The sequence below is a fragment of the Castor canadensis genome, chromosome 1, assembly GCF_047511655.1.
Source record: "Castor canadensis chromosome 1, mCasCan1.hap1v2, whole genome shotgun sequence".
NCBI classification, from domain to species: Eukaryota; Metazoa; Chordata; class Mammalia; order Rodentia; family Castoridae; genus Castor; species Castor canadensis.
In genome coordinates this window covers 9,193,428-9,219,221 of record NC_133386.1, presented here as the reverse complement: position 1 = coordinate 9,219,221, position 25,794 = coordinate 9,193,428, and the positions used below count along the sequence as shown (strand labels likewise).

General features: G+C 40.9%; 1 protein-coding gene across 2 annotated transcripts in view; it reads left to right on the top strand.

The window, feature by feature from the left end:
* The first annotated feature begins 8,651 nt into the window (after positions 1 to 8,651).
* The window catches only part of Tulp4 (TUB like protein 4), a 203,516-nt gene continuing 186,373 nt past the window's right edge, over positions 8,652 to 25,794 (top strand). The window contains exon 1 of one of the 2 annotated variants that reach the window (XM_074071412.1): positions 8,652 to 8,676. The gene's annotated coding sequence lies outside the window, so the exon portion shown is untranslated. Of the gene's footprint in view, positions 8,677 to 9,003; positions 9,135 to 25,794 lie in introns of those variants that run through there. The other variant, XM_074071385.1, reaches the window with a different exon arrangement.

Here is a 25,794-nt window from a genome sequence, read left to right as displayed (position 1 = left end):
GCCAGAAGCCAGAAGCATCACTCCCATTCCCTCACTGGCAAGCATCAGTTACATGGCCACCTAGGTGGAAGGACTGTCTAGGGAAAGACATGGTGGAGAACTGGCCAGCTTTGTTACAGTCTCCAAAATTCTTTCATGTATTTGCAGCTGTAAGGTTATTTCAGGCTTTTTTATACTGGGGCTTGAATTCAGGGCCTCACACTTACGAGTCAGGCCTTCTACTACTTGAGCCATTCTGCCAGCACCTATTTCAATGTACGTAAATCAGTGCTGGGATTGCTTACTACTGTAGTCTGAGACCTAAACAGTACTTAAATAAATTTTCCCAGACTACCTGGTTTTTATATGATAAAAGTTATTTATTGTCTAATAAGTTATTCTCATTGGAGCAATACTTAATTTAATAAATATAAAATGATATTTGTATCCATTGATCCTACTTGTAGTTATAAAATCTAAACTTTTTACTGAGTTAAGCTGCAAATGGCTAGTATTTACATAAAAACTCAGTTTTACAAAATAGAAATTGGAATGGTTTAATCACAGTCTTAATTAGAAGGCTTACTTTCTAATTTCCAAGAGTTTGTGAATCCTAGTACGTTTTTAATAGGTTTTACCTGTTTTTTTGACACCAGCTTTTTAGAGTCCTGATGATTTGTGTTCACATCATAAATGAAACCTATATCACATTTTATTCTCTCTTTTTAGAGCTTTGGCTTGGGGCTTCAGTATCTTCAATTGGTAAACAGTGGCAAGAATCCACCAAGACCTGGAGATACACACACACATACATACATGTACACACCTATGCACACATGCATGCATGCACACACACATAGACACATACATACACATATACACACACACCCAAACATATACATGTACACACATATACACACACCCTACACACACATACATATGCACAAATACACATACACATGCACACACATATACACACATGCACACACACAATATATGTACACCCCACACACACATACACACACACCCATACATATACACACACCCCACGCATACACACATACATATACACATGCACACACACACATATAGACACATGCACACATACACACATTCTACACACATAAACACATACATATATGTGTTACATATACACACATACACACATATACACATTCCCCACACATACATACACACCTGCACACACACGTACACACACGCACACACATAAACATACACAAATGGATGTAACGGTCATCGAGTTCCTCAAAGCTAAATGTAAATTGAAACATCTGGAAAGATATGTGAGTAAGAGGAAGCCAAACCTAAAACTGCTTTGTTTTTAAATCATCTCAGAGAAGAAAGTGTTCCAAGGCAGTAAAAGTGTGAAGAGCACACACAGGCTGGTTAGTTATGGTCAGTAACCCAGTCGTTGTCTTCTTTCTACTCCACAGTCCTCACTTGTTGTTGGTTGGCTTCTCTCATGGGCACAAGATGGCAGCAGCAGACCCAGCACTGCGTCCTCTCACAGAGGAGCAGTTCTTAAGACTTTCTAGGAATTTCTTCTCCTTACATGCTTAAAAAATTAAAGATTTCAGCTAGCATTTTAAGTGAGTTTGTCTCTATTTGCTATTTTATAAACAAAAACAAAAATTTTAAATACTTATTAACTCATTTAAAAGAATTACAAACCTATTGTATGTTGAGATGTATCACAGCTTTTTTTTTTTGATGACATTGGGGCTTTGAACTCAGGGCATCATGGTCTACCATTTGAGCCAAGTCACCAATGCCTCACCCCTTGGTTTTTTTTTTTGTTTTTGTTTTCATTTTTTTGCTATTTTTAGATAGATAGGGTCTCACCCCTTTTTGCCCGGACCAGCCTCAACCATAATCCTCCTACCTATGACTCCTGACTAGCAGGAATTGCAGGAGCACACCATCACTCCCAGCATGTTGATGGAGGTCTCACAAATTTTTTGCTCAGGCTGGCTTTGAACCTCAGTCCACAATTTTTGTCTCCTGAGTAACTGAGATTACAGGTATGCTCAACCATGCCTGGCTTATATCACATATTTTGTGGGAAAACATATGTATATATACACATATATATTTTTTAGTACTAGGGATTGAACCCAGGGCCCATGCTAGGCAAACACTTAATCGCTAAGCTACATCCCCAACACCACCCCTATATTTTCTAAAACAAAACAAAATTAGAATAGTGGCATGATTTGATATTTTTACAAATCTCTTTAATGTTGGTATGATAGAGAAGAGAGTTTCTCGTATCTGCTTCTCATTCAATCTGTGTGTATCACACATCACATAGCCTCAGGAAAAGTCCAGTGTACATTCATGAATGAATGAGAGTGAAAAATGCAAATGATATCTCAGCATTACTATGAAAACATTTTAGCCAATGACCCCCTGAAAGAGAGGTCTTCTTGCCTCTTTTAAGAGCTAGGGAGCCGTTCCTGAAAGTTTTCTCCAGAACACTACCCTCATGTTTAATTGACCAGAACTGGATCATTTGCCCATTTCTAAGAGAGTAAAATTGGCAGGACTGGCTTATACTAATGGCTCTCCAGAGTCCTGGAGAGTGTGTGAAACAGATTGTCCAGCCTCCAACAACAGGAGCCTGAAAATTCGCATTTTTAATGATTACTAAATGCTGCTTGCTGTCCACTGACCGCCTGTGAAAGTCACTGGTTTCAAACAATCAGGAAGAAGGGGCTGTGGCCAGGCTTCCTGGAATGTTATTGCATGGAGGAACGTGGCTATCTTCTTTCTTTTCTTTCCTTTATGTGGTGTTGGGGATCAAACCCAGGGCCTTGTGCACGCTATACAAGTATTCTACCACTGTGCTCCACACCCAACCTAGAACATGGATATCTTACCAAAAACTAAGACTCATTAAGAAGTATGAGAGGGCCACCTGTAATCCTAGCTCCTTGGGAGGCAGTGATTAGAAGGATCGAGATTCAAGGCCAGCCCCAACAAAAAACAAGACCCAACACAAAAAAAGGGCTGGTACACTTGGTGGAGTACCTCAAGTGGTAGAGTGCCTATCTAGCAAATGTGAGGCCCTGAGTTCAAACTCCAGTACCACCAAAAAAAATAAAGAGCATGTAAGGAAAATGGCTATTGGACAGCCAACAGTGTTTACTGTACTTACAATTCTCAGAAAATTTTTGGTATTCTCTTCCAAAATAGAGAAATACCTGAATACTTGGGCATTGGTTAGTGTTTTTTTTTTTTTTTTGGCAGTACTGGGGTTTGAACTCAGGGCCTCTACCTTGCGCCACTCCACTAGCCCTTTTTCTTGATGTTTTTTTTTGAGATAGGGTCTCACAAACTATTTGCCCAGGCTGGCTTCGAACCGAGATCCTCTTGATCTCTGCTTCCTGAGTAACTAGGATTACAGTCGTGAGCCTCTGACACCCAGATGTTAATGATTTTTAAAATGACTATCAAGTATATCTTAGATCATGGACAAGTGAAGAAAAGGGTGAGTGAGAGAAGAGGGACAGAAATAGGATGGGGTAGAGGTAGAAATTTAATTTTAAAAATGTCCCTTTTTTTCCTCCTCTTCCTATGTAGCTCTTCTTGCTTAGGTAAACTTGATGTGGAGAAACAAAGTGTAATTGGAGAGATCTTATTTGCAAATTTATTTTGATAATTTATGTTTTAAGTCTGCTGAGGTGTAAAATTGCATGCAGTCTGTCCCATGTCACCTTGTAATTAGCTTTGCTCTTCACTTTCACATGACTTAGTAAAAACAAATAAGCAAAACAAAAAACTCCTATGGGAGGTTGGTGTAAACATTTAAACTATGCAGAGGTCATGGTTCAGGAAATGGCCTTCTATGTTTTCTCTCCATTCATGAACTTCCATGAAAGAGGTACAGAACTTCAGTGTTGGAAAGGATCAGGGACCAACACCCCATTGTGCTGATGAAAGAACTCAGGCTGGAGAGATGCAGTAATGCACCCAGCTCATCCAGTTACCACATGGGGGTACAAATTATAATCCAGGGCTGTAATTGTGTCTATTTTTTTGAAGTTTTTTTGGGGGGAGGGCAGGGATGCTGGGAATTGAACTGAACTAAGCACACACGCTTATCACTGAGCCCTTTTCATCAGAAATTTTGGTTAGTTCGACAGGTGTTGTAAAACAGATGAGACCAAAGTGTTTAAGGTGTTTGATATCTGTGAGAAGTCACTCCCACTGTATTTTGCTTCAGGTGCAAACCTTACCTTACTACCTTCAATCCCAAACATCATAGCTCTCAGGGCTCCTGCTGCTGGAAGTTTGAGTCAAAATCCATCCAGTCTCTGACACAGCCCCACATGTGAGCCACGGAGTCCCATTTCCCTTTGCTCTCTCAGTGACTTCACTTCTGGGGTCTCCCAGCCCTTCCCTGCCATTGGCCTTTGCCAAGGTCAGCCTGTCATGCCTTTGACACTGAGCCTTAATGGAGGAAGGTGTCGGCACTCCTTCTTTCCTGAGACCACTTCTACAAATCAAGTGGTGAGGCAGTGTTTAACACACTGCCAGGAATGTGTCTATCTGCCTTCACAGTTGCCTAACTAAGGCCATGTCTTTTGGAAAACCACTGGCTGTTCTGCTTAAAGAGAAATTTGTACCCAACTACACTTGTCTACTCAGGGAGGTATTTGTCAACTTCAGAGTTCCTAAACCACTGACATCAAGAGGAAGGAGAAAGTGCTTCAATTGTAAGCAAAGCATGTAACTATTTCCTACTTTTCCCTTTCCAGAGTCAGCCAAGAAGTTCTTTTGGTCCTAGATCTTGGGTCCAGGTGTGACTTTGTTTTGGGAGGCATGGAGCAGGATAGGGAACAGGAGATCCAGGCTCTCAGACAGAGTTATGAACAGGACCTTGTAGTTGCTCTGAGTATTCAGCCCATCTAATCAGAGGAAGAGGACAGCTATAGCAGGCCCAAGACTACCAGCCAAGGCTGGCTACCCACTTCCCTGATGGCCACCATTAGCCGACTCTTACCTGAAACAAATGCCCCCTCCTGTAAATTCCCATACACTGCTTCTTGTTCTGGACAGTGCCCAGTCCAAAGTAGGAGCTAAATAAATGATGAAAAAGGAACAGCACTCCCACATTACTACTCTGAAACAGACAAGAGTGAACAGCAATGTTCTAAGTCTTTTCCTTCCCAGTTTAAACATCATTGTACCCAACAGCTATCTGTGAAACTTTACGACACTGTAAGAGCTCCTAGTTGGGCACTGGTGGCTCACTCCCTATAATCCTAGCTACTCAGGAGGCAGAGACCAGGAGGATTAAAGTTTGAAGCCAGTCCAGGCAAATAGTTTGCAAGACCCTATCTCAAAAAAACTCTTTGCAAAAATAGGGCTGGTGGAGTGGCTCAAGGTTTAGGCCCCGAGTTCCAACCCCAGCACTGAAAAAACAAAAGATAGCTCCTAGAGTCCTCACCTCCTATTCACCCTTCATAGGATGTGCTGCAACTTATCACTCCCTCTCTACACGAGCTGTAGTGGCATCCAGAATTGGTCATGATAGTCTGCACATGGCATGGCTCAGAGGAGCACAGGGGATGTGGGTATTTCCTCCCTCAGATTGCAGGTTGTATTTCCAGTAATGAATCCTAAGCTGGCACTGGCCTTTTTTGGCTCTCAGGACACAATGAAAGACAAAAGGCTTTCTCATCTATTCTCCAAAAGCTCTGGCTCCTTTGCCATCTCCCGATGTCCAGGATCCAGCTTCCCTGTGCTGAGTGTCTTGGTGGCTGAAGGGCTTGAGTCAACAGAAAGTTGGGACTCTGAATTATGTCACAGCAATAATTCAGATGAGTTATGAGTTATTCAGATGGGTGATGAGGAAGCAGGGAAGAGACCTATTGACAAGAGCTTCTGGGCCTCCAGGATCTGAATATCTCAGAGTAAATGTGATAGGTTGGTGGCTGAGAAGTGGCAAGAGGTGAGGAAGGAATAGACAACCAAGCACTCTGCTGTGACTGGGAGCCCTTGTGCCTTTATGGCCAGTTTCAGAGTAGGACAGTGGTGTTCGATCACCATGCTGTCCCTATAGTCCTTCACAGGTGCTCAGCCACATTTTGGTGAGTGTACAATATTTGTCTTAACTATGTTTTCACACTACTAATCAAAATTCCTATCAGATTCACTGTGAGTTCTGAGCAGAGGTAAAGATAGTGTACCTTTCAAAGAAAGGTCATATATCCCTCCCAACCTATGGGAGCAAAGGGAGGCCAGTTAATAGAGTTAATAATACCAAATGAGAGACTTTGTTTCTTATAGTAATTATTAGTCAGAAGTTACTGTGGATTTGTCTAATTTCTTCAAATGTGTTGGCATAAATTCTAATATTAAAAAGTATTTAGACACAATAAAATGAGAATTATTGGACCAGTGGGATTTCAAAGGCTTGTGGAAGGGTTCCCCTTACCAAATCTCCCTCCTACTGATTTCCAGTTGCCTCAGATTTCTAAATAAAAGGTAACCCTTTTCATTTCATTTCATAATTAGAAAACTTTAAAAAGTTATCAATTTATAACTGATTTAACAGGTTACCATAAATTAGTCTCCAGGTTAAAGGTCTTAAGCAAACCATTTTCTTTCGAGGAGAGTAGAACTTTAAGGTGCAGGGGACAAGGTGAGGGATGGAAGGCAGCTACTGAGAGAAACAAGGAACAGAAAGAATAGCAAGGAATAGAAAGGAAGGAAACAAGGAATAGAAAGACAAACATGATATCAGCAGAATAATTTCAAGGTTAGTATTTTTTCATTTTGCAAGAACGAACAACTGTGTTGTTCAGTCTTGATGTTAAATAATTTTTTGTTATGTAGATTGCATTTGTTGGCTCAAGGAAATTCTTCAACTGAGTATTTTCATCTTTTTTTTTCCCTATATCCTTTGTGGGGTATTGGAATTTGAATTCAGGGCCTTCCTTGCTGTACAACTTGAGCTACATCCCCTGATCATCATCTTTCATCCTTTTGCTAACTCTTTAAAGTCTAACAGGGTCACAATGTTCATAGTTTGCTTCAGGTCCTTGATTGCTGATCCTAGTGTGTGTGTGTGTGTGTGTGTGTGTGTGTGTGTGAGAGAGAGAGAGAGAGAGAGAGAGAGAGAGAGAGACTTAAAAATCTTATGTAGCGGGTAGCAGGCTGGAGGTATGGCTCAAGTGGTGGAGCACCTGCCTAGCAAGTGCAAAGGTGCTGAGTTTAGACCCAAGTACTGCCCCAAAAAAAGTTCTATGTATATTTTAAAGTAATTGTTTAAAATATTGTAAAATTTGAGGGCAAGGGCTGTTGGCAATAATGGCGTCCATAGGTTTCAGTTCTTACTGCACCCTTAAGCTTTGGTTTCCCAGGGTCAAGGTCCTGCCTCAAGTCTAGCTTGAATCCTCCTTCTGCCCCAACCTCCAATCAGCATGAACCACAAGATCCTAACCAATCAGATCATGCGGAGTCTCACTGAGGGGTATTTAAGCCCCTGCAACCCCCACTCTTGGCTCTCTCCCTCTCCCACCTGGCAATAAAGAATCTCTTGGCCAGATCACTCCTCTCCACGTGGTCATTTTGGGGCCTACATTTCCAACAAGGGCCATGTTGTATTCTTCATCTGGTTTCTCCAAGGCATGATATGGACACTAAACTGAAGCATAATACTTATATGGAAGATTATCTTTTATGTTTAATGCACTCTGAGACCTAAATGTAGTTTTATTTCCCAAAGGGATTCACAATTGTTTAGGGATCCTTATTATATTATTGTTATTAACTAATGGTAATTTTAGTACTTGTACTATATTCACCTTCATTCATACGTGAAGCAAATATCGTTTTAAAATTGCCTTTTTAAAATGAAAAATCTATGTAACATTGTCAATATTTGTAAAATCAGTCATGGAATTTTAGAACTTGACTCAGTGTAACTCCTTTCCTTTCTGACAGAATTGACAGAAGCAGGATTTTTTCTTTTTTTTTGGCTGCACTGGGGATTTAACTACCTTGCACATGCTAGGTAGGTGTCCTATACTTGAGCCAATCCTCCATCCCCAGAAGGAGGAATTCTTAAATCCAAAACTGATTTGAAACTTTTGCAGATAGGCAAAATGGAAAATAGTGTTTGCAGAGTGGCTACTATTCTTAACTATGCCCCAAATCAAGGAAGAAAGGATGCTGATCTTGTCTACTTTTTATTTTTAACTACACATACGTGAATAGTCCCACAGTCAGCAAGGCTATTTCTCTGTAATGAAAGCAAATGGAGGCGAGATGACTAAAGTTTTCCTTCTTAGCAAGCAGAACATCAATAGATTCCAGCCGGCTCTGCGTTCTTGCCTGTGAGAGCTGAAATGACGTTATCTGGTCTTAGTACTCCCTAAGACCTACTGAGGAGACTCTGTATGTAAGACAGTCACCACCAAAGACACTCGAGTGACTGCTTCATGGGGGCCAGGCTGGCTCGCAGCGCAGCAAACCTGCTTTCTAGTGGTTCCCACTTGAAGGCAAAATGTGATGCCCACTTCCGGCTCTAATTAAGATCGGACGGCATCGCATGCTGACACGATGGGGTTCGAAGGTTCCTCCAGCGGGCGAGGCTCTGAGACCTGTTTCATCCAGTTATTGTCATCCAGGCTAGGTTCAGCTGCGGTTTAGCGATAGGCGGCAAGAGTGCGTGTCTGCGCGGGTGGGAGGCTGGGGTCTCGAGGCTGGGGACGGGCGGCCCAGCTGGGCCTCGGCTCTAGTCCCGCGGCGCGGGAAGGGAGCGCGGTGGCTTGGAGTGGGGGGCTTAGGGCGCGAGACTCCCGGCCGATGTGCGGGGCCCGGGCAACGCCAGCCGCTGGGCAGCGCCAACGGCCCCGGCACGGTCCAGGCGGGCGGGCTCGCTGGCCGGGAAGGCGCCGCTTGCCGCGCCGGGTCACGTGGCGCGGTCACGTGACGCGCAGCCCGGCCGGCGGCGGCGGCGGCGGCGGCGGCGGCGGCGGCGGCCGAGGGAGGCGGAGACTCGGCTGAGACGCGGGGGGAGGCGGCGGCAGCGGCGGCGTCGGCGGTGGCGCGGGGCTGGTGGAGGCGGAGGCAGAGAAGCGCAGAGAGCCGTGGGGGCCGCCGCCGCCACGGCCGCACGGGAGGTGAGACGGCGCGGCGGAGACTGTCACCGACCGCGGCGGGTTGCGCGTTCGCGCCATCCCGCGGGAGGGGCGCCCTCGGGGCCGCGGGCGAGCGTCCCGGTCGGCGGGCCGGGTGCCGGCGCCCTCGGGCGTGGTGGGCGCGGCGGCCGGGGGCCGTCCGGGGGCGGGCGTGGTGCGGGGCTCGGCTGCGGGGGCCGGGGCTCGGGGTTCGATCCCGGGTGGGTGGGTGGCTGGGCCGCCGCCGCGGGGCTCGGGAGCGGGGCGCGGCGGGAGAGGGCGTCTGAGCCGGAGCGCCGGCGGCTGGGGCCGCCGCGGTGCTGTGCAGCCTTTTGTTTGAGCGTGTGAGGAGATGGGGCGAGCGAGGAGCTCGTGTGCGTGTGTGAGAGAGAGAGACTCAGGAGGCGTTTGGCTTGGAGCCATTTTTTTCTTATTTGTGGAGACAGAAAACCCCTTCACGGCTTTCCCGGGGAGGCGGGCTGTGCTCCCCGGCCGCCTCAGCCTCGCGATGGAGGGCTGTCCCCTCCCACCCCGCGGCGCTGCCCACCTTCTCGTCCTGTGCCCGCCCCGCTCCCCCACCCTCGGCGAAGCCCGCTAGCCCGGGGGCCGGGTGTCTGCAAAGCGGCCCGGTCACCTGTCGTGGCAGCTGCATGGAAATCCCGGCGTTGTGCTGTGTCTGGAGTCTTGCTGATTCCTCTGCAAATCACTGAGATTCCGCTTTCAGCACCAACCCTTCCGCCCTGTGCATGACGCCCAGGCAAAGTTTGACTCGCCTGGGCCCCGAGCAGGGAGGTGGCTGCTCTTCCTGTCACGACACTTCTTCAGGGTTGGGAAGGTTAGGGCCGGGGCCGTCTATCTTTGTGGAAGGAAATGGGGGGGGGGGGCGGGTGACACAGCCCTCTGCGGCCGATGTCACCCTATTCATCCTACCTGCTCACCTGCCCAGGGGATCAGAAAGTCCTGTAAGACTTCTCCCTCCTTGGCTAGGGAACAATGTCCTGGGTTTCGAGCACTTTAAGGGTATCCATTAAATCTTCTTTAGTAGGCAGGTTTTAGCAGAGAAATTGTTTTGAAGGTTTTGAAGAGTGTGCAAACCGTTCTGGGATTCCCTTTCTTTGTGCTTCTACTTCTGTCTGGGGTCTGCACTCCTGAGCTGGAGTTTAGTTCTTATAGGCAAGACCCCGGGGCGTTAGAGGCCGCGATTGCACCTTATAACACATGCCCATACTGCAACCCAGAGAGCGGTGCCAAGTCCAGGCTTTCAGGTGGGGCGGTTTGGAGCTGATCGTAACGTAGTGCAACTGATAGCCACTTTCAGAATGGGGGCCACACCTCTCCTTTTTCGTGAGCCTTTACTATCGTAGACATGAGTATATGATACATTATGAATAACAAAATCTTGTTTTTCAATTTAGAAAATAGTAATCTGTGTGAAAGAGTTACTAGAGGGTAATAATTTCCTTTAAGAATATTAAGAGCTCTGTGTTAGTTAGCAGTTTTCCATATGATGGGGGAGATGTTGCTCTTCAGACTTACAAGAATGTAGTACTGATTTAGAAGGACTCCTATGCAGGAAAAGTGTTTTTAACACAATGGAGCTTTCAGGCATGGAAGAGTAGAAAACTATGATTACTCATGTGTCTGAGGAATAACATAATGTATTTACTACTGCATATTTCAAAAATAATGTCCTCTCCATTTAGAAAGGATATATTGTATCGAATATTCTGGGTTTCATATGGAGCCATAAGAGTGGCAGTTTGGTTATTCACACTTGTTTTTCTCTAAAACCCTTTAAAGGAGGGGTGGTATATGAAACTTGTTTAAATTGAACTGTCCAGTGTTAACACTAATATACCAAGTAATGCAAGAATGATAGAGACAGCAGCTTTTCTTCAGGCCAGATTTCAGCCCTCTAACTAGATAAAGGACAGAATGCAAAGCCAGGATTTTTAAAAATTTTTTTAAGTTTGCTTACAGATATATTGAGTATCTGGATTTGGGGAGGCTTATTGAGTGACTGAAGTGAGGTGGCAGTCAGTGTCTTCACGTGTTACACAGAGTTTTCAACATCAGTCCCTCTTCTGTTCTCTTCTGTGGAGGGAGAAAGAGTGAAGACAGATGGAGTGGCCCAACTGTGCATGTACTTTGTAAAATGCACTTTAAAATTGAGTTAAAACCCTGGCATGAAATGCCGTGATTTCTGTGTAGGATTCTGTGAAGTGTTTTCAGTATTACCAAAAGCCTTACAGAAATTGTACACTTGCCCTTAGTGAGACTGCTGAAACTGCCTGGAATATGTAATTAATATGTCACATTTCTTTTAGTTTGGCTGGGATGTTAATTTAATTACTAAATTTTAACATTCTAAATTTTCTGTGGTATAATATGTTACATATATTATTACCATTTTAACCATTTTTCAGTATAGAGTTTAGTGGCATTAAGTACATTGATTGTCATTAATCTGTTACCGAAATGCAGCTTCAAAACTTTCTCAGGTTCCTAAGCTGAAACTGTACACCCAGAAAGCAGTAACTGTGTATTCTCCCCTTCTCCCATCCTGTAGCAGACACACTTCTTTGTCTATGAATCTGACAGCTTTATGGTACTCACATAATTTGAATCATACAGCGTTTATCCTTTTGTGACTGGCTTTTTTCACTTAGCATGCTGTCTAAAGGTTTATCCATGTTACAGCATGTTACAGTACATGGTTTTAAAGTAAAAAGGCTCCCTAAATAACCAAAAATACTGTTTCATCTTAAAAAATAATTTCTTGCTTGGCTTGAGTTCAGTGGCAGAGTGCTTGCCTAGTATGCTGTAAAATAGCCCTAGATTCCATCCCTGACCCTGCAAGAAAAAAAGATTTAAAAATTCTTAATAATCTTCAAATATCCAGTCATTACTTCCAGACTGCCACATGTAAGTTAATGTATACGAGCTAAAGACATAAACAGATGTTTTTTCTTTGAATTTGTACTTTTTTAAAATCACTGAATGTTGTGTGTGCTTGTGAGATTGCTTGAATTAAGACCCAAATACCACCCATACATTACAATTGTCTCTTAACCATCTTGTTTTTGTTTGTAACTTTTTATTGAATTTTCCTGATTGTATCTCCGTAATGTTAAATATGTTCTTTTATTTCTTGTATTCTATACATTGGAAGTTTGATGTAAATGCTATGTGAGATGATTCAGATTTTTGGAGGGGGATGTGCTGGGTATTTGACCTAGGGCCTTGTACATACTAAGCATACACTACCACTGAGCTACACCCCCAGCACAGCACAGATTTTAATTTTTCTGCGAGTAGGATTATTTATCTCAGGAGTTACATAATATCTGAGTCCTTTTTTTCTGGAATAATAGCAATTATTCTTTTTTTTTTCATTTTTCTTTTATTATTCATATGTGCATACAAGGCTTGGTTCATTTCTCCCCCATGCCCCCACCCCCTCCCTTCCCACCCACTCCGCCCCCTCCCTCTCCCCCCCCCAATACCCAGCAGAAACTATTTTGCCCTTATTTCTAATTTTGTTGTAGAGAGAGTATAAGCAATAATAGGAAGGAACAAGGGTTTTTGCAGGTTGAGATAAGGATAGCTATACAGGGCATTGACTCACATTGATTTCCTGTGCGTGGGTGTTATCTTCTAGGTTAATTCTTTTTGATCTAACCTTTTCTCTAGTACCTGTTCCCCTTTTCCTATTGGCCTCAGTTGCTTTAAGGTATCTGCTTTAGTTTCTCTGTGTTAAGGGCAACAAATATAGCAATTATTCTTGATCATTACCTTGGTACATTGATTGATGAATATTATCATTTGGTTAGGTTCTACTTCTGTTATTCTCTCTTTAGTTATTAACCAAAATATGTAAGTAGAACCTCCCCTTCATCAATTATGTACTTATCTTGAAATCTAGATTGTGAATATAGGTGTGAAAAATATCTGGTTATTTCAATTTTAAAAGTCTTGAACTGGTCCCCCAGAATCTTCCATCCAGCAGTCATGGATGAGAGTTTTTTCCTTTTTTGTTTTCTTTTCGGGTATCTGTCTGAACTCCCGTTATGTTAGTATATGTGACATGTTTCAGTCTATTGCAGTTGTTTTTTGATGCTCAAATTGACCCATCTGTGGGCAAAGGAAGCGTTTTCAGGTTGGTGCCTGAGTTCTTCTGATTTGCCTCTAATAATATGATAGCTTCCTTGCTTTCTGGTATGAGATGTTCCAGGCTCATCCTGTATATTTCCTGTTTCAGAATTGGAATCAGAACTGTTCCCTCCCTTCCTTCTTCCCTTCCTTCCTTCCTTTGTTTCTTCGTTTCTTCTTCCTTCCTTCCTCCCTCCACCCTCCCCCTCTTCTTGTGTTGAAGATTGAATCTGGTTGCTTTGCATGCTAGGCCAGCACTCTACCATCAGGCTGTATCTCTAGCCCAGAACAGACATTTTATTTCACTAATTAATTAATTTTGGCGGTCTTGGAGTTTGAACTTAGGGCCGCCCATTTGCTAGTCAGGTGCTCTGTCATTTGAGCCATTCCGGCAGCCCTTTTTTGCCTTGAGAATTTTCAAGATAGGGTCTCATGAACTATTTGCCCAAGCTACCCTGGAACCATAATACTTCTGATCACTACCTCCTGAGTATCAAGGATTGTGGATGTGAACCTCCAGTGCCTCGTATAAACAGGCCATTTTAAACAGAAAAATGAATGGCCAGTAAATGTATTAAAATACTTAATTTCAGCAGATATTAAAGAAACAAAATTCAAAGCAAAAATAAGGTATCATTTGCTGTGGACTGAGTATTTTTTCCCTCTACCTAAATACTTAGGTTGGAACCCCAACTGCCAGTGTGATGGTATTGGAGATGGGGCCTTTACTATGTAATTAAGGTTAGCTGAGGGCATGAGTTTAGGGCCTTCATGGTGGGATTGTTGCCCTTAAAAAAAGGAGACAGTAGAGATCTTGCTTTCTTCTACACCCCGCCTCCCCCAGAGAGTAAGTCATATGAGTACACCTTTAGATGGCAACTGCCTGCAAACCAAGAGAAAAAGCCTCAGAATGAAACCTACTCTTGCTGGCCTCTTGATTTTGGTCGTCTTGCCTCCAGAACATTGAGGAATAAATTTTTTGTTGGTGAAGTTACACAGTCTGTGGTACAGTCAGCCCTTAATATCTGTAAGTTCCAACCCACGGATTCAACCACAGATTGAAGATAGATGAAAAAATTTACATTTGTCCTGAATGTGTACAGACTTTTCCCCCTGCTTATTCTTCCCTAACCAATATATGATATTTATATTGTATTTAGATATCAAAAGTAATCTATAGATGATTTAAAATATACAGGAGCATGTGCTTTGATTATATGCAAATAATATGCCATTTTATGTAAGGAACTTGAACATCTGTGGATTTTGGTATCCATAGGGAGTCCTGGAACCAATCCTTCCTGCCCCCTCCCCTACTTTGTCCCTGTGATACTGAGGTAGCCAGAGCAAACCGAGACCATTTTTCAGTTATGTTGGCAATCTAGACCTTAGTGGATGTGAATCAATTTGGTGATAAAGCTTAATATAAAGTATAGTATTATGATAACTGCTTCGGTTCCTTCTGTTGGTAATCTTAATATTTGGACAGCTGCCAGGGATGATGGTGCAAATGAAGGGACGTATATACTCTCAGGTAGACACAATAGAGGGTAGAAATAAATGTACTCATTCTAGATAGCTGCTGTTAGGTATCAATACAAAATGCACATAGCCTTTGAGAAAGTATACACTTAGTAGGAATTTATCCTAAAGAAATAATAGAAAAGTTTTCAATGATATGTGTATATAGTAAAGAACTAGAAATAGCTTTAAATAAGAAATTTATTGGATTATGACAAATTCATTATGTGCAGCCATTGAAAATAATGATATGTAGCTATATTAACCAGTCTGTAAAAATGCCCATGATATATTATTGAATGGAAAAGGTAGATTTCAGAACTATAGGAATAGCACTTAAATTTAGTATAGGCATAGAACATGCTTAACAACCAGACTTTGAAAGTTAAACTTGGAGGATCTAGGTTTCAGGAACCACTTCATAGATAGTCTGTTTAGGTTACCATGTGTCAAAGTCTGCACCAACTGATTTCATTCTCCTGTGATTCAATTGAGATTTCCTGGAGTGAGTCTATGATTGGCCTCATTTGAGTAATTGGCTTAGAGAGAGAAAAAGAGCAAGAGAGAGAGAGAGAGTTTTCATAGGGTTCAGGTCCCTTTAACTAGAAAAAGGGAAAGACAGTCTAGGAAGCAAGGAAATAGATACTCACTACCTCTTTAGTTCAAATTAAATGCATTCTTACTTCAGAAATGTTGAATTGATTATCACAGCTCCATGAAATTACTGCCAACATATAAACTTGAGTTTTTTTCCTTTAACCATCCCATTAACATGTTAGGACTTATATTAGTGTGTCGACTATGGTTTTTTGGGTTCATAGAAAAGGACTGGTCAAAATAAAAATTTTTATTCATGGATTTAAAATATGCTGTTTTCCCCTTTAAATATCCAGTAAATAGGGTAGCAGTCTTTGTGCTTACGTGCTTTCAAGATACCCTTGAGAGAAATAATACTAAGAATAGAATTAAGACACACTGTTTATGGAAAGTCTTGGTAGTAATGGTGTAGTGAACTACAGAGTATAGAGAGTGATTCTGTAGGTATGTAGAGGTGACTTATTTGGACATCTTTCTCACTGTTATTTTAATCAAAAGCACAAGTAGAACCAGAGTGTATGTGAAAGAGCTTTGAGAAAGATAACATATACTGCTATGTAAAATAGCTTTCACTTTTAGAAAATAATTTATACATAATGGATGTGAAAGGATTTGAAAACACATTAGATGATGTATTATGTTTTAAAAACATTATAGGAGGTATTATGTTATAATTATTTGTACTTCTTTTGGTAATCTTATTACTTGGGCATCTTTTTCTAGTTTGTAACAGACATTAGAGCCACTGGGCTAATATTTTTGTAATATCAAATCTATTAATGTTTGGTTAAGGCTAAGAATTTGGCCCTTTCAGTTGAGTGCGATGGTTCACTCCTGTAATGCCAGCTACTTAAGAGATAGATTGGGAGGATCTCTGTGAGCAAAAAGTGAGTTTGTCTCAACAAACAGGCTAGGGTATGGTAGTGCATGTCTATAATTCCAGTTATGTGGGAGGCTTGCAGTCTGAGGTCAGTCTGGCAAAAAGTGCCAGGCCCTACCTGAAACATGACTTAAAGCAAGAAGGGCTGGTGTCTTGGCTCAAATGGTTGAGTGCTTGCTTTGCAAGCACCAAAATAAAGGAATTTGGCCATTTTAATGAATAACTGAAATGTCTCACTTTTATATCTCTGCTATTGATTTGGCTCGTTACTAGTTGGAACGTTAGATTCTGTTCACCATTTACAGCTTCTACTCAGAAATTATAGACAGATGTTACTGGGTTCATAATTTTTCCATCCTATTGGATGGATTTTCTTTTTTTTTTTTTTTTTTGTCGGTGCTGGGGTTTGAACTCAGGGCCTCATGCTTGCTAGGCAGGTGCTGTATCACTTTAGCAACTCCACCAGCCCATCCAGTTTCTTTGCAGCAACACAAGACAGATTACTTTAAACTTCTTGAGGCATTTACTCTTGATTTGCATGTGTATGTAACTTTCAGTCCTTTGTTAGGGAAATCAAGAATCTTTTGTAGAAAATTGTTTCAGTGCCATGTTACTCTCTGTGTCTTTGGTTATAAGAGTATATTTTACCTCTCTTCAGAAATGTCTGTCACTGTAACTGACAGAATAGTAATGCCAGAGGTCTTCAGGGGAACAGTAGGCTGAACTGTTAGTTCTGGGACAATTTAAATGTTTGTGAAAAGTTGATCAGCAGGGCCAGGCATGGCGGCTCATACCTGTAAATCACAGCTACATCGGAGGTGGAAATTGAGAATCAGGTTTGAGGCTAGCCCTGGTAAGAAGATCCTGAGCCCCCATCTCAATCAAAAAGGCAGACATGGTGGCACCTGTGGTCTCAGCTACACAGGAGGCCATAGGTAGAAGGACTGGGGTTCAAGGCCATCCGAGCAAAAATTCAAGACCTTACCTGAAAAATAACTAAAGCAAAAAAGAGCTGAACATGTGGCTCAAGTGGCAGAATGCCTTCCCAGCAAGCACAAAGCCCTGAATTCAAACCCTAGTGCCACCAAAAAAAAAAAAAGAAAAAGTTTATCAGCAGTGATACTACCATATGCCCAGTTTATATAGGATTACCTGTACACATAGTCAGTTTCTTAAGCTACAGACAACTCTCAGCCATAATAGCAGATGGACAAATTCAGCTTCAGTGTTAGAATATGAAAGCCCACATCATAAGAAGTTAGGCTTATGCTGTGCAGTTACAACCCTGCTCAGCCAAAGTTGACATTTTAGGTGGCCAGAGTTAATGTTTATAATTGTTAAATAATCAGAAAGTTTGACCATTTGTTAACATTTGTCAAAATAGAAAACGTTTTTAAGAAAGTAATACTTGGGTTTACTCTATCTCGGAGAAGGAGGTTTAAGGAGGCTGGGTCATGGGGAGAGTTAGGTAGATGAATATGGTTGATATTCGGGTCACATTTTCCAGCCCTTACAGATAATTTGAACTGTTTCCATTTTTTTATTCTTGTCATCTTTCTCTATGCAATGAGAAACTCCCTCTTGTGTCTCATCTGTGGGAAACTTAATGATATAAATCCTGTAATACTTGAAATGTCTGAAGTAAAACAAAATAACTCTTAATAAAAGATGGAAAGTTCACAATTTGCTTATCTTATTCCATTAGGAATAATTTTTAATACTGTGACAGAAGTGAGAATGCAGGTGGCACATATACTGTTTTGTCTTCTTACCCAGCATGGATTTGGAGGGATTTGGATATAAATTAAGCAGTGTAGGATTGGGGTACTGCCCAGAATCCATCCATTATAGCTTACTAGAGCATTAATTCCCAACCTTTTCAGATTTATGGCATCCTGTTTGTGTTTCTTTTGCATCTTCCTCCTCATCATGACTCTAGAGGCTATGCCAGCCAGGTCTCTCTTATCAGAACAAAGTGCTGATAATGTGAAGTCCAAAAGTTATTACCATAATTCAGTTTTATTTAATTACATCAATCTTTAATTTTAATGGCTTAACAGACCTTTTCTAGACATTATCAAGCTGCATGACTGCATTGCTATAGGTAGTATATTTTAAAAAGTTTTGTTCAATTAATGTTTTGAAAAATTTCATGACATAGTGTAGAAAGTAGTTATAATGAATGAGATTTGTATCTAATATGCATTTTTTTGTCAGAAAAGTGAATGAGATTAGTATTATTGTAGATCCCTCCTAGACTAAGATATTTTTCTTTCAGAGGTATTTATAGAAGTAATAATGTTTATGAGATGCACTATAATCAACTTTCTATGAACTTAATAAGTTTATTGTAAAATAGAGGAGTCTCAAGGCTGACCACATGGTTCAGAAATGGTATGATTGTAGTTCTTAATTCTCAGAGTCTTGGAATATCACATTTTCTCCATTTCCCTTGCTTTCTGTGTTTCGCAAATAATTGTGGTCTTTAGTTGACTGGTGATGGATGATATAAATGGAATCTGCTTGGTGGTCCTTTGCCTGTGTTCAGATAGTAAAGTTTTTTTCTCCTCCATGTGACCCAGAAAGATGTCATGCCCTATTTCTCTGGTATATAGAAGAAGACAGTCAAAATTTGTGGCGACTAGGGTGAGCATTTGTCAGGTGAATGATAACAATAATCTCTGGAGGTCAATTTAAGCCAGTTACTTCAACCTTTTAATTTTAGTCAGTTATCAAACCTTTCACTAGATTGTTAATGACTAGCAAAATTGGATTGAGTTAGACCTCCTTCAGTGCTAATGAGCAGTAAAGTGGATCCCAAGGTGACATGTCTGAAGGAGGTATGCTGTGGAATTGGACTCATTCACAAATTAGAGCATGAGTGACTCCCGGAAGCTAAGATGTGGTTCAATTCCTTTCTCTTCTTCTTGCATCTACCTGCCCTTAAGTACCATCTGTTACCACTTAATGTTATTTTGGGAAGCAAACTATCTTATATAGATTTGATTTGCCTAATAGTATTAGAAGAAGAAAATCAGCTGGGATGCCAACCTTTACCTACTGAATTTCTTGTGCAGTGATTTAGTTATGGCCATACTCTGTTCTGTGTGAAAAATACTTTGTTTCTTGGGCTTTGTATTTTTTTGTGTGTGAAACTTCAATGTCATCTGATATATACATTTTTTTTTTTTTGCTTCTTAATTCTTAATATAATGGTATGAATAATATTGAGATATTGAGCTTTTTTTTTTTTTCTTTTAGTTCTGGGGATTGAACCCAAGGCCTCATGCTAGTCATGCTCCCAATACCCCCTCACCCTTTTTCTGAGATAGGGTGTCTACAACTTTGCTTGGACTGGCCTTGAACTCTCACTTGCTAGGCATGTGCTCTGCCACTGGAGCCACACCACCAGTCCTTGGGTTTAGTTTTGATAGTGTATTTCTTTGCACTCCTTAATCTCTTCTCAGAACTTCCACTTGCGTGGTCACTAGCGTAGGTACCAAGAAGCAAAGCTTGACATACGGAGTTCAAAGAGGACAAATTTTTTATTTTAGAGGGACACTTTTGTTGTTAGTGTTCAAACAGAGGGTAGATGTTTTCTGGAGAGGCTACATTGAAGCTCTGCCTTTTCTAGTAGAGCCTCTTGGCTATAGAGAATTGGAGGCATTGGATGCCATGAGAAGAAAGAGGTGTTTAATGAGATTTGGAATGTGAGTCTGGACATTTATATTTGAAATGTGTGAAATGGTTGCAGCAGAGTACTTACATAGTTTTTTTAGGTTTTTTTTTTTTTTTTTTAAGTTTACTATGTTAGGGAATTTATTATGCCTATTATATTTTCTTATAAGTATTTTTAGTTTGTTGGTTGCTCTATGTTCATGACATATTTTTATCAAAGTGTAAATTTCTTATGTAGGCAGACTTGTCAATCTTGTTCCATAGTTTCTACTTTCATGCTTTTTTTTTTTTTTGGTGGGGTTGGGGTTTGAACTCAGGGCTTCCTGCTTGCACAGCAGGTGCTCTGCTGCTTGAACCACAACTCCAGTCCATTTTGCCCTGGTTATTTTGGAGATGGGGTCTTTTGGGCTGTCCTTGGACCTCAGTCCTCCCAATCTCAGCCTCTCAAGGAGCTAGGATTACGGAGTGAGCCACTAGGGCCCAGTTTACTTTCAAGGTTTCTTAAAAAGCATCTTCCCATGAAGTGTCAGAGAGGAAATGCTGAGGCCTTAGATGAGAAAGATCCCTTTTAATTCTGAGCCTTAGGTGCCATATTTAGGGATTTTGATTTTTATTTCAAGAGCAGATTTCTCAAGGGTTTTAAATACTCAGTATGGCATGAATACAGTGAGCTGAAGTTAATTTAAGCTGCCCTTGCTAAAGAAAACCTTGGTTCAATTTCTACAGTCCAGTTTGATTTGCTGAGCAGGCAAGGAAGGCAGTAGTAAGTGATTAAGGCTTTGGTCATTAGTAGATGTGTCTAGAGAACACAGAAGAGCAACTTTGCTTGGAATCCTATGAAGTAACTATCTTTTCTTCCTCCTTTCCAGTGTGGATGGGAGTGTGAGTGTGTATGCTTTCATGCTTTTTACCTTAAGAGTAACTTGTCAACAGTCTGTCATTCTTCTGGTCTTTGATTATTTAAGTTAAAAAATTGCAGCCAAGAAATTTGTTAAGATAATAAAACTAGGGCATATGACTTCATTGTTTATAAAATTTTAAGTTTATATTAATGTATCTCAAATTGAACTTTTAGCATCTCCAAAGGTACCTTCAAGTTTGATGTAATAAAATCTGCTCTGATTCTTATACATATGGATATATTAGCAAAACTGGATTCCATCCCAGCCATAATCAGGCAGGGAACCTGTCAAACCATATAATAAAACTGCAATGAAAAGATACAGTGTTCCTGTAATTATATTAGGATGTGATATGGTCCCTTCCTATTTTTATTAATTAGTGGAGTTGTAACACAACTCTCTCCCCCTATACATATAAGGATGCTGATCAGTGGGCATCTAAGCAGGATTTAGTTGTATTTGGGAGCCTTCTGTGTAAAGGTGGGAGGAATTGGTGTTTTAGGAAATGACAGGTAAGCCTCCTGCCAAGTTGGCATAATGTGAACAGGACTCTTCTGAGTTGCCATCTGTTTGTGGCTGGTAGAAACCAGCAGTGATTTCTGAAGAGTGAGGAACTGTTCCGTTTATGTTGAATTATTTAGGAATTAGTAATATTAAGACCGTGCTGATAGTCTTAAAATTACTGGACAGGTTGGGAGAAGCAGAGTGTATGGAATGAGTTTTTGTTCTACTAAATTTAGTAGATAGCTACTTGGTTCAACAACACTCCAACCCCCAAAAAAGAAAGCCAGGAGTCTCTTCTGCCCACGCAGACTAGCCACTTGAGTTCCATTTCAATTCTGTTCTGATCAGCTCAGGCTAGGGGGCGTGTTATTTACGTGTCAGTTGTACACTGCTGGTGGAATGTGTAAGTCACAAGGTGCGTATCCTTATGTATTTTTTAATTGTGGTAAAATATATTCAACAGAACTTAGCATTTTAACTTTTTTTTTTTTGGCAGTACTGGGGTTTGAACTCAGGGCCTCACATTTACTAGGCAGACACTCTACAATTTGAACCACTCTACTGGCCCTTTTTTATGTTGAGTATTTTTGAGATAGGGTCTCATGAACTGTTTCCCTATGCTGGCTTCAAAACAATCCGCCTGATCTCTGCCTCCTTAGCTAGAATTACAGGCCTGGCCATTTTAACAATTTTTAAATGTACAGTTCAGTGGCATTAAGTATTTATATTGTGAGACTGTCATATTGTGTCATGTTTTGTCTAAGCACTTTTCAATTTATTTTTTGAGAGAGGTTCTCCCTGTGTAGCCCAGGCTGGCCTGAAAATTCTGGCTTCTTCTTTCTCTGCCTCATGAGTACTGGAATTACAGATGTGTATGATTGTACACGGTCTTAGGTATGGGTTTTCTGATGGTATCCCTACAACTTTGCTTTGTCTCTCTTGTATTATATATTCTCTCAAAGCAGTAGTGTGGAATAATGAACAGTTCTTTCCCCTTTAACCCAGCTTTAACTGGTAGTTTACCTAGAGTAGTTAATCTGTGGCCCAAGAAAATTTCCTTGAAGTTCAGCTGTGACCTGGGAGGAGCAGCACTTGACCTTGTTCCGTTTGGGACCACTATATCTTTCTATTTTGCCTCTTCTAAAACAATCTATGGAAAGAGGCTCTAGAGCCCTCTTATTAGTCAGGAATTCTTGGTTACTAATTGGATTAACTTACACAAAAAAGGGAATTTGTTGGAAGGATTCTGGGCTGACTGCAGAATCTAGGCTGGGAGCCAGAGATTAGGATGTGGTATGGCAAGGGTCTGGGAAATGCCTTTTCTCCCTTATTTCTTAAACTCTCCTCACTTAGCCTCCTACACATGGTGCTTTTGAGTTATTTTTTTCTGATCACAGACCAACATCTTCTCCTTTGTCCATGGGGTGTAACGGGAATAGATACCTAAATATATTTGGTATCAGGGCAGAACCTGGTTGCCAGCCCCCTTGTTTTTTATATTATCTAGGTGTCTAGAGAGAGACTCTTCTCTGTGTAGCCTGGTTTTGACTTTGACTGACGATCCTCCCAAGTCATCTTCCCAAGTACTGGGATTACAGATGTGCTCCACCATGCTTGAACTAAAAATTTTTTTTAGTAGTTTTAGTTTTGAGAAAATTTTCATTTCTCCAAATGACTAGATACTTATTTCAAGATACATTGCAGTCTTATTGTCAATACTTTGAAACTACCAGCCATTGACCTCTGGAAGCACTGTAATTTGTGACGTTCTTGAATGTCACTTATGTTACCAACTGTTATGGTGGATGGCATAATGCTAATGCCAGGAGAGCTGGTCATGGAAATGCATTCACCACAGTTGCCAGTGGTCATGGGTCTGTCTTTGAAAGGAATTTTTTGGGTGCAAAATTCAGTATTTCCCTGAAAATGTGACTTCATCTTTTATTCTTATGGTCTATGGAAGACACAGAAAAAGGAGTTGCTGATATTACAGGGATTTTGGCCCATACTATGGTGGATATCTACAATTTATATTGTGAAGTATGCAGGCATCACTGTGAACTATAATCTAATTATGGCATGGTCTAGGTCATTGTGATATGTTTAACTCATATTTGTGACCAAATTTATGTGGGATAAATTTGGAAACAATGCTTTCAGTTCTGATTTGCTGCACAAATCAAGCAAATCAGATCAATTTCCTGTTACTTGATATGGTTTCTACTTTTGGTTTTAGCACAAATATCCAGGAACAAATTCTTTAACTGAATACATCTGAGAAACAGATTGTTCAGTATAATATAGCACTTTTTTTTCATGGTTCCGGGACATGAACTCAGGGCCTACACCTTGAGCCACTCCACCAGCCGCTTTCTGTGAAGGGTTTTTTTTCAAGATAGGGTCTCACAGAATTATTTGCCCAGGCTGGCTTTGAACTGAAATCCTTCTGATCTCTGCCTCCTGAGTAGCTAGGGTTGCAGTTGTGAGCCACTGGTGCCCAGCATAGTCTGTTTTTATAATAGCATTATTTGAGTTCAGAGAAATTCTGACCAAAGTTTAATCATGCAAGGTAATGATGTGGAGATATATTCCTGAAAAACTGAGTATAAATAAATAAATATGTTTATTTTATTATATATACTGGGTATAAATAAAATATTTTAAATTATACTTTAAATGCACAGGAAGAACTTGCTATCAGAATCCTTTGTAAATCCTTTTCTAAAATCTAATTTAACTTCATATTGAATTTTCATACATCACATTCACTTAAATCAGGGTTTCAGTGGATTATCCTTCCTTCTTTGCTGTCGTATTTCATTAGGGTTATCGGTTCATTGGCAGATAATATCTTCCACTGACTTATGAGGAAAATAGCTACTCCTCTATATTGGTAGTTTGGTTACATACATGGATACCCTCTATGATTTTGAGAACTCTGTATGAATTGGAATTAAGTTTGAACACCTGTGTGCATTATGAACCAAGGAGATGGAAAGTGTCATTTACTGATTGCATTTTTTTTTTTTCTGTGCTAGGGATCAAACCCAAGTCCTCATGCATGCCTGGTAAATGCCCTACCCTACACCCTAGTGATTGAGTGTTCTTTTAAATCACCTTTTCTGACTGAGTATCAGAACAATGGCTAAAAGGTCATAATGCTTCAATACCAGTTCTGACACTAATTGAGTATCCTGCAATTCAACTCAGTTCCTTGCTCGCTTGGACTTAGTGCCAGACTTAAAGCTTTTAGGACTGTCTCCATAAGACTGTTCTCATGGCAGATGCAAGGGGACTAGCTATATTTCTGACCAAGTGGATATAAATTTGGGTGTTCCTACCATCTTGTCAGTTTGGATAATTTAAACTATTGAAAGCATTTTTCTTAACCATCACAGTTATAAAATATACAACTCAGGAACAGCAGAATAGAAGAGACACACAAGGCAAGGATTGGGAAGATCCTAGCTGCTGAAATCCCATGCTTTCTCCCCATGGAGTCCTTTTGCACCCATGTTCACCAACCAGGAAGCTCTTCTAATTTGAGTGTCTAGAGTATGGGGTCCTATTGTCACATTGGCACAATGATTGAACTCAGTCTTTGTTCTTCTTCCTCCTGAGAGGACAATGGTAGGTTTAAAAGTCCTAGCCCTCTAATCACATGCTATTTCCTTTTGGGGTGGACAGCCCTTCCTTTGAAACTGTGTGAAGGTCTACTGTTTGTTACCTTTTTACTCTAAGCTCAGGTCTGGGTTAATAGGGATTCATAATGAATATGAAAAGATACTTTATCACCCAGGAAATTCCAAGGGTTTTAGGGGCTGTGTGCCAGGAACCAGGGCAAAGAACAGATTTGTTTTTATTCTATCACAATCGTGATTCAAATAAACCTTGAGTTCTTGCCAGAAGTTTCAGAGGATATTAAGATATGGTGAGTGTTTAAGCTTTCTATGTAAGGGTAGAAGTTGATGCTACAGGAGATCCCCCTAGGTGGAATGAGGAGGTAAGAGGGTCTTAGATAGAGCTCTGGGAAATGCCTGCATTTGACCAGTGGATAGAGGCTGAGAGGAGGAGGAATGCCTAATGAAGTAGAAAGAAAATAAGGAGAGCTGGTTGTCATAAAAGCCAAGGGGGAAAGTATAAATAGAGACCAGTGATCTCCAGTAGAATTTTCTGTGATGATCAAGTGGCCTAAATCTATATTTGTGTTGCCCAATAAGGTAGCTAACAGACATATGGAGCGACTGAGCAGTTGAAATGTAACAAGTACAAATGAGAATAGAGTTTTTGTGTTTACTTAATTGTACCTTATTTAAATAGCCAGACATGATGAGTAGCTACTATTTTGTATAATGTGATTTAGACTGAGGACATAGTCAACTGGTTAAGAAGGACAAAGACTTTAGGTACACTTTTTCCTCTCAGCCAT